This window comes from Leptodactylus fuscus, chromosome 6 (genome assembly GCF_031893055.1).
Source record: "Leptodactylus fuscus isolate aLepFus1 chromosome 6, aLepFus1.hap2, whole genome shotgun sequence".
Taxonomy (NCBI): Eukaryota; Metazoa; Chordata; class Amphibia; order Anura; family Leptodactylidae; genus Leptodactylus; species Leptodactylus fuscus.
The window spans coordinates 156,479,185-156,490,978 of NC_134270.1; the positions used below are offsets into that span (position 1 = coordinate 156,479,185).

At 42.6% G+C, this 11,794-nt stretch overlaps 1 pseudogene; it reads left to right on the top strand.

Annotated features, from left to right (window-relative positions):
- The first annotated feature begins 1,091 nt into the window (after window positions 1-1,091).
- On the top strand, window positions 1,092-3,638 carry LOC142210103 (BRI3-binding protein pseudogene; annotated as a pseudogene).
- The last annotated feature ends 8,156 nt before the right edge of the window (window positions 3,639-11,794 follow it).

Consider the following 11,794-nt stretch of genomic DNA (forward strand, 5'->3'; position numbering starts at 1 on the left):
ATTTATTTATTTATAGGTTTATGGTCTGAATATTAATAATTGGAGCACATTGGGTCGTGTATCACCATGGCCTATTCAATTCAGCTAAATGTGGATCACTGTATTTCATTTCCCTCTAGAACAGGGGTCTCAAACTCAATTTACCCGGGGGCCGCTGGAGGTAGAGTCTGGGTGAGGCTGGGCCGCATCAGGTTTTCCACAAGAAAATCTTTTACAAAAACATTCCAATGTTATCAGTAGATATATTTTAAGATTAGCAACCCGAATATACCAAATTTATATGGTTTTGTTTATATTTTAACCCCTTAACAAAAATCCAAAACTGTGCCAATTTTTTTTTCTAAAAGTCGCCATATTCTGACAACCGTAACTATTTTATACGTCCGTGTAGGGGGATGTATAGGGCATCTTTTTTTGTGGGTCCGGGTGTACTTTTTAGTTATACCATTTTGGGGAATTGCTTATGCTTTGATCATTTTTTATTCAAATTTTTATCAGAGGCAAAACAGTGAAAAAATGGTGGTTTGGCACTTTTGAGTTTTTTTCCCGCTATGGCATTTACCGTTCAAGACCCGCTCTACAAATTTATAAAAACATTTTTCCTAATGCAATGCATTACAATGCTAATGCATTGCAATACATTGCAAAAAATCGTCATTTCTTTTGCAGGCTGCAAAAGAAAATCACTGCAGACAAGCGAGGGTGAGAAGGTTGTTGGGAATGAGATCAAAATGATGATGACCTATATATGTTAAATAAAGGTGAGAGGGGAGTATGTGGGATGTATGTAGGAGGGGTGTATAGGTCAAACTTTAATTTTTGAGTATGAACTGCCATTTTGGAGTGCATAAACTCTATTGGTGATGCCAAATTTGTGCAAAGTATTTGGTGTCATGTGACAATATTATATAACTAACTACTAAAATTGTGTTTCTTTTTGTTTATTCTCAATATTATTTTTAGCGCACTATCGGCTTTCCCATTCTGTGCCCCTACTGAAGAGCTATTGGTGCCGTCTGATCGTGAGGAACGCTTACTAGTCTATCGACGTGTACTGTCAGGAAGAGAGGAGGCGTTCCTTGCTCAGCATCATGGCTGGGTGGTAAGGACCTCCCCCTTTCACAATACAGTGCAATAGACGCTACTGTCAGCAGGGGCCCTGACACTGAAGAGCTACAGTAATGGAACCAATAGCTCTTTAGTGGAGACACAGAACAGGAAGGCTGATATCATATAATATGCATTCTGACCACCTTTGAGAAACACCGTATAAGATCACTTTCCATTTCAATGTTGGGTGGTAACCTCAAAGAGGTTTCAATAAACATGCATAGTTATCTGTTTCTGTTTGTCTATGTATAACCATATTCACCATGTACACTAAACTGGAACCATTTTCAAAATTGTTTTTTTCACTTTAGATACATGGGTGCAATCCAAGTAATTTTACCAAATGTTATAAAATTTGTTGCAAAGGTATATGTGACCTTTAACACATATCATTGACTTGAACTTCATGGCTTCCAATAATACAATACCTGCTCTCTTTTATAAATTGCTATGAGAATCAATAGTGTGTCATGTGAAAAACACTGCAGATTTTTTGAGGGCACCTCCTTGTCCCATTATTACAGGCTGTCCCCCCTTTACATGGACATCTTTGGCATATTTGGCATCTCCAAATTTGTGTTTTGATGGTAAAAATGTGTTTGACCTCACCGGGTCCTTTTCTGTGAATGTTGAGGCCACTGATTGGCCTCAGTGGTCATGTGGGATGAGGACATCCACTGGAACGCTGCTGGACTGGACATTTATTGGGGACACCAGAGGACAAGTGAGGATGGTTTTTTTTTTTTTTTATGTGTTGCCTTTTTCTGGTTCCTGCCCAAGTACTGTAATTCCCTGACAACCCTTTTAAATCAATAATGTCCACCTTAAATTAGTATAACCCAGTACCCCACAACTTAATACCTTCTAAGATCTTTACATAAATAATGCCCTGCTTGCTCTAATGACCCCTTATATGGTTACTGGACCTTAATATCCCCCCCTCAAAAACCTGTCTTACCTGTTGCCAAGGCACTTGTAGGCCACAAGCCACTACAGGACTGTGGCCTACAGCTTATAGAATAGAAGAGCAGGGGGCAACACGATGGCTCAGTGGTTAGCTCTGCAACCTTGCAGCGCTGGAGTCCTGGGTTGGAATCCTGCCAGGAACAACATCTGCAAGGAGTTTGTATGTTCTCCCCGTGTATGTGTGGATTTCCTCCCATACTCCAAAGACATACTGATAGGAAAAAAAATGTACATTGTGATCCTTATATGGGGCTCACAATCTACATAAAAATAAAAAAAAATAGAAGAGCAGGAATTTAAACGCCATGTATTTCAATTTTTGTATGTGTGTGCGGCAGCCCTGGAGTGTGTCCCACAAAGTCAATACCCGGCTAGCTACACCTCTGGATTAGCAAGCAGCATAGAAACATATGACAAACAGTAAAAATACAATCAGACAGTTGTCAACTTGTTAGGAATGGTCCCTCTAGAACACTGCTATGGCAAGTATGCATTTAACTGTGTCTAGAGGTCATCAATATCTAAAGGATGAACCACCCCTTTAATAGTATAAACAACTTTCAAAGGACAGAAATGACAGAATGTGCAATGCGGCAGTGAATTTAGTCCCACCCACTTACACTTTGACTCCACCCATTCTCATCCATTTCTCTTTGTGCCCCCCACATCGTATCACACACCTACAGTCACTGTAAAATGATATGCCCCACATTATAATATCCCTTCCAGTTGCCCTCCTCAATTGTCTCCACAGTGTAAAGATCCTCTACTGGTGCACCCACCGTTTAATGTTCCCTTCCATCTGCCCCCACAGTATAATCTTCCCCTTAAGTTGCCCCAGTTTAATTTTCCACTCCAGCTACCTCCACAGTATAATGTACCACACCAGCTGCTTCTAGTTTAATGTCTAACTACCAGGAATCGCAACCATAATAAGCAGAACAACTGCTTCCGCAAGGCGGCCACCAGATTCTACCAGACCATGAGCAGCACATTCGGCGAGGAGAACGTGAGAGCCGTGCAGAAGTTCTTTTCACAACTGACTGAGAGGTTTGTTTATGGAGTTGATGAGTTGATGGACACTCTGTGGAGAATATGGACAGACCTGTTGGATGTGTTAGGGATTGATGCATCCAACCGTACTCACTACTTTAGCCCAGCTTTAGTCACCAATAACCCCACTTGGGTCCGTCCTGATGCTAGTGGTGGCTGTCCTCCTGGTTTTCTTTTTTCCTGGGATTTTGTTTCTATGTTTTACATGTTATCTTTAGACATTTTTTCTGGCTGGTCAGAGTGTGCCTGTTTGCGCTGTCCTGCGTATATATCCTCCAGAAGTATGAAGGGGAACCAGAGCACGCAATGCTGCCTCTTTTTGTTTTGTTGTAGCCGTCTACTTTTTGACAGGGCCGGTTGGAGTTTACTGGAAGAAGAATAACAATAACAACCTAGAATACAAGATCGATCGCTTGGACAATGAGACCAGGCTATTAAATATCTGTCGTTCAAGGGTGATAGAAAGTCTGGATAAAGCCAATGACCAGCAATTCTTATGTATTCGGTAAATTTCACCAACTCCTTCTAGCACATAAAGCACTCGGTGGAATTCTCTAATCAAACGAGGAGCATTGATGTTGTTGATGGGCTCCCACAAATTTTCCGAAGGACCGTATCCCTGCCACTGTATTAAATATTGAAGGTGGTTTCTGAAGATTCTAGAATCCCGGATCCTCTAGACCACAAAATGGTCTTCTCCATCAACTTCAATGGGACCCGGAGGAGGCAATAGAGGCCCTGGAAAACGATTAGGAAGTACTGGTTTCAATAGTGCAACATGAAATATTGGATGTATCTTCATTGTCTTGGGGAGTTGAAGGCAGAAAGCCACAGAGACTACTTGTGCTGTTATCTTAAAAGGACCGATAAGCTTCTGTCCTAGTTTTACAAAGGTACCTTGAGCTTTAGATTTTTAGTAGACAGACAAACTTCATCCCCTATCTGGAAGGTCAGTGAAGGGCTGCAAAATCTATCAGCTGTCTTCTTATACTTCTCTTGAGCACTTTTCAGAGTCTTTTTTAACATCTTGACATTTTAAAATTAGGAAGGATATTGGGGTGATAACCCAAATTTGCAAAAAATTGAGTCTGTTTAGTTGATGCGTACTGTGAGTTGTTGTAAGAGAATTCTGCCACAGGAAGTAAGTCAAACCATTCGTCCTGCAAATGACAAGTATAACATTGTAGGTATTGTTCTAAGGTCTGATTGGTGCGTTCTGTTTGTCCATTAGAATGAGGGTGGAAGGCAGATGATAAATTTATGGCGATATTTAACGCAGTACATAAACTTTGCCAGAATCTTGATGTAAATTGTACTCCATGATATGAAACAACCTTATCGGGCACTCTATGAAGACGAAAAATATTGTGAATCACAAGATCATCTGTTTCCTCAGTCAAAGGTAATCCAGAACAAGGGAAAAAATATGCAGCTTTAGTGAGACGATCCACCACAACCAGAATGGTGTTCTTTCCCTTAGAGACTGGCAGATCTGCGATAAAGTCCATAGAGATTGATCCCCAGGGGTAAGATGGAATTGGTAAGGGCTACAACAACCCCTTGGGGGAAGAGCGAGGACTGTTATTCCTTGCTCAGGTACTGCAATATGTCACATATTCCTTCACGTCTTTGAGATGATCAGGACACCAAAAGAAGCGAGATAGGAACGCTTGTGTCTTTTGAACTCCCTTAGAACCCCTATCTTGGAATCATGAACTAATTTTAAGACCTCTAGTCACACTGCTTCTGGAACACAGAGACGGCCTTCATGGATCCACACCTTGCTCTTGAAGACTAATGATATATCACCGGGGGGATGTGCCAGGACTGGGTCACTTGTATAGGCTTCTCTTAACTTCCCCAGCAAGTCTGTGTTATGGATCACCCCAAAGAATTTTGATTCAGGGAGGACAGTCTTTGGTGGCTTTGCAGGAGAGTATTCAGTGGAAAACATTCTAGATAAGGCATTAGCCTTGCCATTCCAAGAACCAGGCCTGTAAGAAATCAAGAATTTAAACTGATTTAGGAACAAGCTCCTCCGAGCTTGACGAGAACACAGACATTTGGCAGACTTAACAAACTCTAAATTACGATGGTCAGTCAGGACTACTATTTGCTGTGTTGCGCCCTGTAAGTGAGGTCTCCTTTCTTTGAAAGCGGCTAAAATCACTAGGAGCTCCTTTATTCCTATATCATAATTCTTCTCTGATGAGGTCAGGCGTCGTGAGAAGTAAGCACAAGGGTGTAAAATATCCTTCTCCCCAACTCTTTGTGACAAAATGGCTCTAACTGCACAATCTGAAGCATCCACTTCGACAATGAATGCACGTTTCAGAGCAGGATGAATCAGTATGGGAGTTGTTGTAAACTTAGTCTTTAACTGAGAGAAAGCTTCTTGTGCCTGAGAGGACCAGACAAAGGCTGCTCCCTTCTTTGTTAATCGGGTAATTGGTGCAATTATCTCCTAAAAATGTTTGATAAATTGTCTGTAAAAATTAGCAAATCCTACAAACCGTTGCACTTCTTTCACATTTTTGGGACTTGGCCAGTCAATGATTGCTTGAACCTTACTAGCGTCCATGCGTAATCCTGAGGGGGAGATTACATAACCTAAGAACTGTATCTCAATTTGATGGAATTCGCATTTCTCCAGCTTTATGCAGAGTTGGTTATCCCTTAAACGTTTCAGCACGGTCCTTACATGATCTTGATGTTCTTCTAGTATGTTGGAAAAATTAGAATATCATCGAGGTAGATGACAACAAATCAATCTAGTAAGTCTCTGAAAATATCATTAACAAAGTGTTGAAAGGTTTCCAGCATATTACAAAGACCAAAGGGCATGACCAGGTATTCAAAATGCCCATAGTATGATCTAAACGCTGTTTTCTATTCATCCCCAGGTCTAATGCGAATAAAATTTTAGGCTCCTTGGAGGTCTAGCTTCGTGAACACCTTTGCCTGATGGACTCTCTCCAGAAACTCAGGAATAAATGGCAGGGAATAACGGTTCTTAATGATAATTTTATTCAGCTCCCTGTAGTCAACGAATGGTCTAAGTGAACCATCTTTTTAACAAAGAATATAGGTGCACCTGCCGGTGATGAAGATGGATGAATAAATCCCTTTGACAATTTCTCATCAATACCATATATTCCTTGATAGATTTCAGTTCGGGTTTTGCTAAAGGATAGATACTTCTAAAAGGTATAGCCGCCACTGGTAACAACTCCACCGGACAGTCATAATCGTGGTGTGGTAGGAGTTTGTCAACATTCTTTTTATCGAAGACATCAGCAAATTCTAAATATATGGATGGTAATCCTGTAGCTAATTGAGGATCCTCTATTGGCTTGCTATGAGGTTGTTCAGATAAACACTCCTGGTGTAAAGACTCTGATGGGAAAAATATCTTTTTAGTTTCCCAATCAATTATAAGGTTCTGCGCACTCAGCCATGGCAATCCCAAAATAATAGGGAAGTGTGAAGATGAAATTAGAAGGAAGGACAGGACCTCATGGTGATTAAGCTCCATGATCTATAGGGGTTCAGTCTCATGATCAACCGACCCTGAGTTCAGTGGAGATCCATCCACAGTTTCCATAACAATAGAAGACCTCCTTTTTTGAAATTTCACCCCATGTTTTCAGGCAAAGTCAATGTCCATAAAATTGCCATTAGCTCCAGAATCCACCATAGCTAATGTGGATAACCACTGAGAGTTGACTAGGAACATTTACTGGAATAGCACAGTGGGAATGTTTGTTCTCCTTTCCTATATCAGGTGCAATGGAGTGAGTAACTGCAACCACAAGTGACACATGTTCAGAACACATGGATTCCTCCTCTGATAACTCTGGATCGACTACAGCAGCTACTGTTTTGCCCACTCGGTTGGGACATTTAATGAGGAAGTGATTATTCTTTCTGCAGTAGAAACATTGATTCTCTCAAAGTCTACGCTCCCTTCTATCAGCATTTTCACATCTCTGCAGCTGTCTACTTGCATTGGCTCCACTCCGGATTCATGGTAAACTTTCTCCTGACAGTCTCTGGTAGCTGGAGCCAGAAGTATAGCTGTTATTGCTATGGAACCACAAGGAGCTCCATCTCTCCTGTTTACGCTCAGCCAAACCAGTGTAAACCTAGATACAGTGTTGCACGAAACTATCCACCTCGGTGGGAGCTTCAGCACGTGCCAACTCATCCTTTATTGCCCCAGAAAGTCCATTTCTGAATATTGTGAGCTTAGCAGCGTCATTCCATTTAGTGTCAATTAACCACCTCCTGAATTCCAAGGCGTATTCAGCTACAGAGCGTTTGCCCTGGCGTAGTGCTAGTAATGTCGCCTCAGCTGTAACAACTCAGTTGGGGTCATCAAACACTGAACTCATAGCTGTCAGGAAGTCTTCTAAGTTGTTCAGCTGAACATCGCTTGTCTCGATGAAAGGGCTAGTCCAGACCTATGCTTTATGTGTCAGGAGCATAATGATGCACAGTACCTTGGATCAATCTGTGGGATAGTGCATAGGATGAGCCTCAGAAAAGGGTCGGCACTGAATTGAGGAATCCTCAAAATTTATCTTGGTCCCCACCAAACCTAAAAGGTGGAAGTGGAAGAGTAGGGGGTATCAGATGGGTTTCCACCATGATTGTGTGACTCCAGCTTGACCACGCGGCCAGTTGGCTCATGTACCAAGTCCTGCAAGTCTCGAATGACTTGTCCATAAACTTGAATGTGGTGCGTAGTCTGGTTTTCAAGAGCTGCATGTTTAGTCTTGAAATCACACAGTTCACAATGAAGCTTGGGCAGTGTACCGTGCATCTGGTTCACACGATCCTCCAAACTCTTAATCCCGGTGGACTCCATAATTAAGGCTTGAGTATCCTGTTATGATACTGGTAATATACAGCTGGAATTCAGTAGACAGGAAGGATGGCAGATGCCACGGAGTAGAAGACTTGGTCAGTGGATAGCCAGTGGTCGGTACACAAGCGGGTAGTCAGACGGAGCCAAGGTCAGTACACAAGCGAGTAATCACACAGAGGCAAGGTCGGTACACAAGCAGGTAAGCAGAAGGAGCCAAGGTAATCTGAGCAAGATATACCTCAGAGCTAGAGACTGGGAATAAACACTATACTCAGCCATGGGTCTGAATGTGCTCTGAGTTTATATAGGCCTAAAAGAGGAAGCAAGATGGCCACGGACATGAAACAATACTAGCCATCTTGATTGTGGGCAAGAGCCAGGGAACACTGGCCTCTAGTGGTGGGAGTAAAGAATACTTGCTAACAGCGGCCACTAGTGGAGATTCTTGAAACAGCATCTTCACATGATGATTAAACACAGTTTCCAACACCCACACTTTAATGTCCCCTACAGCTGCCCCCACAGTTTAATGCTCCTCTCCAGCTACCCCCTCGGTTTAATGTCCCCTCCCAGCTACCCTCACAATATTATGTCCATCTCCTGGTAACAAACAAAAACAATAAACTTAATACTCACCTCGCCCCATTCCCTTGCTGTCTGATTTTTCTGCTCTGATCTTCAGGGAACTGCAGGCGCGATGTAGTGCCGTTACTACATCATACCTACTGTACTAGTCAGGGAGCAGAGACAGGGGCTGAATGGTATAGCAGGGAGCAGACGGCTCCCTGCTTCACCATTCTTGTATTCAACTCAGCTGTATAGGACATACTTTAATACCAAAAAGGGACAGCAGGACAGGGCAAGGAATTTATGGCATTATGGGAAAATAAGAACTAGCCTAAGACAGAAGAGAAGAGCTGGAGATGTTTCTGGGATGATGTTGTAGAGAGTATCAAATGAAAAAATGTAATATTAAGTTTTTCTGGGAATTGGGTATACAGGCTCTTAGCATTCAGGAAAGACAACACTGTAATAAAACATATTTGAAGAAAATTGATAAGAATGAGTATATAGATTAACAGAGATGTCGCTACAATCCATGGCTGAAAATAACTAATTCCACTCATATAAAAAAAATGTGTTGAGGATAAGAAGGAATTGTCCCGTACAAGAGGAGTTCCAAAATGCTCCTGAAACACTGACCATGCAATGAACTGCACAAGTTAAAGCAAAATAAACATGTATGAAGTGCATAATCCAATACACTCACAGCGTCTGTCGAAATTGCCAAATTTTCATCTGGCACTTTCAGTCAAAAAGAACAGACCCCTGAACGGTCCCCGCTGTAGACTATGGGGTTCATCAGGCTCAGTTTGTGTCTGTCATTAACAAATCTGATTGTGTCCATTCTCTTGTCTGGAAAGAAGGAAAAAAATCAGCTGCAGATTTTGACGTGTGAATGTGGCCTTAGAGTATTTCTAGGACACATGTTTTTTCTATTGATGATATAAATTGATGTATTGTGTGTGGGGGAAGAATATCAGTATAAGATAAAATATTGTTTTAGTTAGGGTGCATTCACACTGAGTATACGCTGACTGATTCTGAACGTGTAACTCGTTCCGAATCAGCGGCGTTAAAACAGATCCCATTGCTTTCTATGGGAGCCAGCATACGTGCGCTCCCCATAGAAATGAATGGGTTGCTTTTTTCCCTATTGCTTTCAATGTGATACGCGCGTACTGCAGACATCTCCCAGATCTGTTACCCCGAAGACTGGTAAGACTGTATTGACTACCGTAGGGGTAAGGAAGGTTGTGGTGGGAGAATGCTCAGAGGGGAAACAGGCACCTGGGACTGTGAACTTTAAACCCAGGTCTCAGAATGGAGACCCATACCATCTCAGATGTTGGCGGTGCCATGAACTGGGTCACATTGCTGAATACTGTCCCCTGACGACTGAGCCCCTGGACTGCAGCAACTCTAGGCGGGTGTCCCTGTTTGCTCAACCCGTTTGTTCAGCAAAAACTGCATTTGAACCACAAATGTGTACTGTAACTATAGCATTGTGGAGAGGAAATGCTTAGCCATTAAATGTGCCCTGGAATCCCTAAGGTACTACCTCCTGGGCCAAAACTTTAAAGAGGACCTTTCATCAGATCGGGCACATGCAGTTTTATATACTGCTGGAAAGCTGGCTTTCCCGATCTGTGCCCGGTGTAAAGCGCTATCGGTCCCGGTACCGTAGGGCTTTACAGTCAGAAGGGCGTTTCTGACACTTAGCCAGGGACGCCCTTCTGCCCAGCAGCGCCTATCGCGCTGTACTGTGGAGCGGGGAGGAACTCCCCCCTCCCGCTCCTGATAACACTCGTCTATGGACAAGCTGTGTGAGCAGAGGGAGAGGGCGTTCCTCCCCGCTCCACAGCACAGCGCGATAGGCGCCGCGGGGCAGAAGGGCGTCCCTGGCTAACTGTCAGAAACGCCCTTCTGACACTAAAGCGATACGGTCCCGGGACCGATAGCGCTTTACACCGGGCACAGATCGGGAAAGCCGATAGTGCACTGAATTCAGCGCACTGTCAGCTTTCCAGCAGTATATAAAACTGCCTGTGCCCGATCTGATGAAAGGTCCTCTTTAAGCTAGTCATTGATCACTCCCCGCTAACATAGATGTGCCACACTAAGAAGTGAAAATCCAGAGTCAACAAGTGGTTTCTGACCCTGCAAAACTTTAAGTTCACTGTGGAACACAGGGCAGGCAAGCTGTAGGGAAATGCTGATGCTCTATCCAGGACCCATTGTATTGTATGTGAGACAAAATTGTCTGCCCCTACAGGTCTGAGCAAGGGGGGGTATCTGAGAAGATGACAGGTAGAGGGCTGGAGTCCAGATACATCAGCTCTAGGTTTCTGACATATGTGTGGTCCAGGGTGGATCTGGAGTAGGCCTCAGCCCAAGTGTAGAACCTTGGCTCATTACTGGGCCAGAAAAAGGCTGCAAATCCTGCATTCTAGTACACTTCCATGGAGTGAAAGGAGGTGTATGGTTCTGTCCTGTAACCCTGAGTCCGGTGAGACAATAATGTGCTTGTTTTGTTCGTGTTGCTGGAAGTAAGCCACACATATATTTAGGTTATTAGTTCTGTTCAGTTAGTTGTTCAAGTAGTTGTTTTTTTTTGCCTGAAGTTAAGGCTGTATTTTGTTTTGCTCATTTTGTGCCTGAAGTCAAGATTTATTTATTTTCATGTTTTTTTCTAAATAAACCGTTTTGCTGCATATTTTGTGTTCCTGTCTATTTAAGTCCGCACCACTGCTTCTACCGAGCCAACTTCACCACAATATATACACGTATATACCACAACTATGTTGTAAAGTTTGTTAAAACATCAAATTCAGACTTGAACTCTTGGCTAGACAGCGAAGCCTCCATTTTTAAAAACTGGTTTGCAAAATACTATCAAGCTTTTTATTGCCATTCACACCCACTATTTATTTATGAGCTTTCTGTACGTAGCCTACATTTTTCAATGATTCATTTTTATCAGAGTGTGGATAACAGCAGCATATGAGAAGGCAGAAACAAGGTAAGGAACTCATTTCACAAGCATAAAACATTTTTTACCCATAAATTAGAACAAAATTGAGAAGATAAACTTGAACGCAAGAGAAAGAAGGAGTCGGTTAAGCATCAGATACAAAGCGGAACAGATTTTTATGCGGTCTCAAAATGAGGATTTAACAGAAGCAAGAATAGCAGACATGGGAGCACACAAAATGTTATGATTGCAGAGATGAT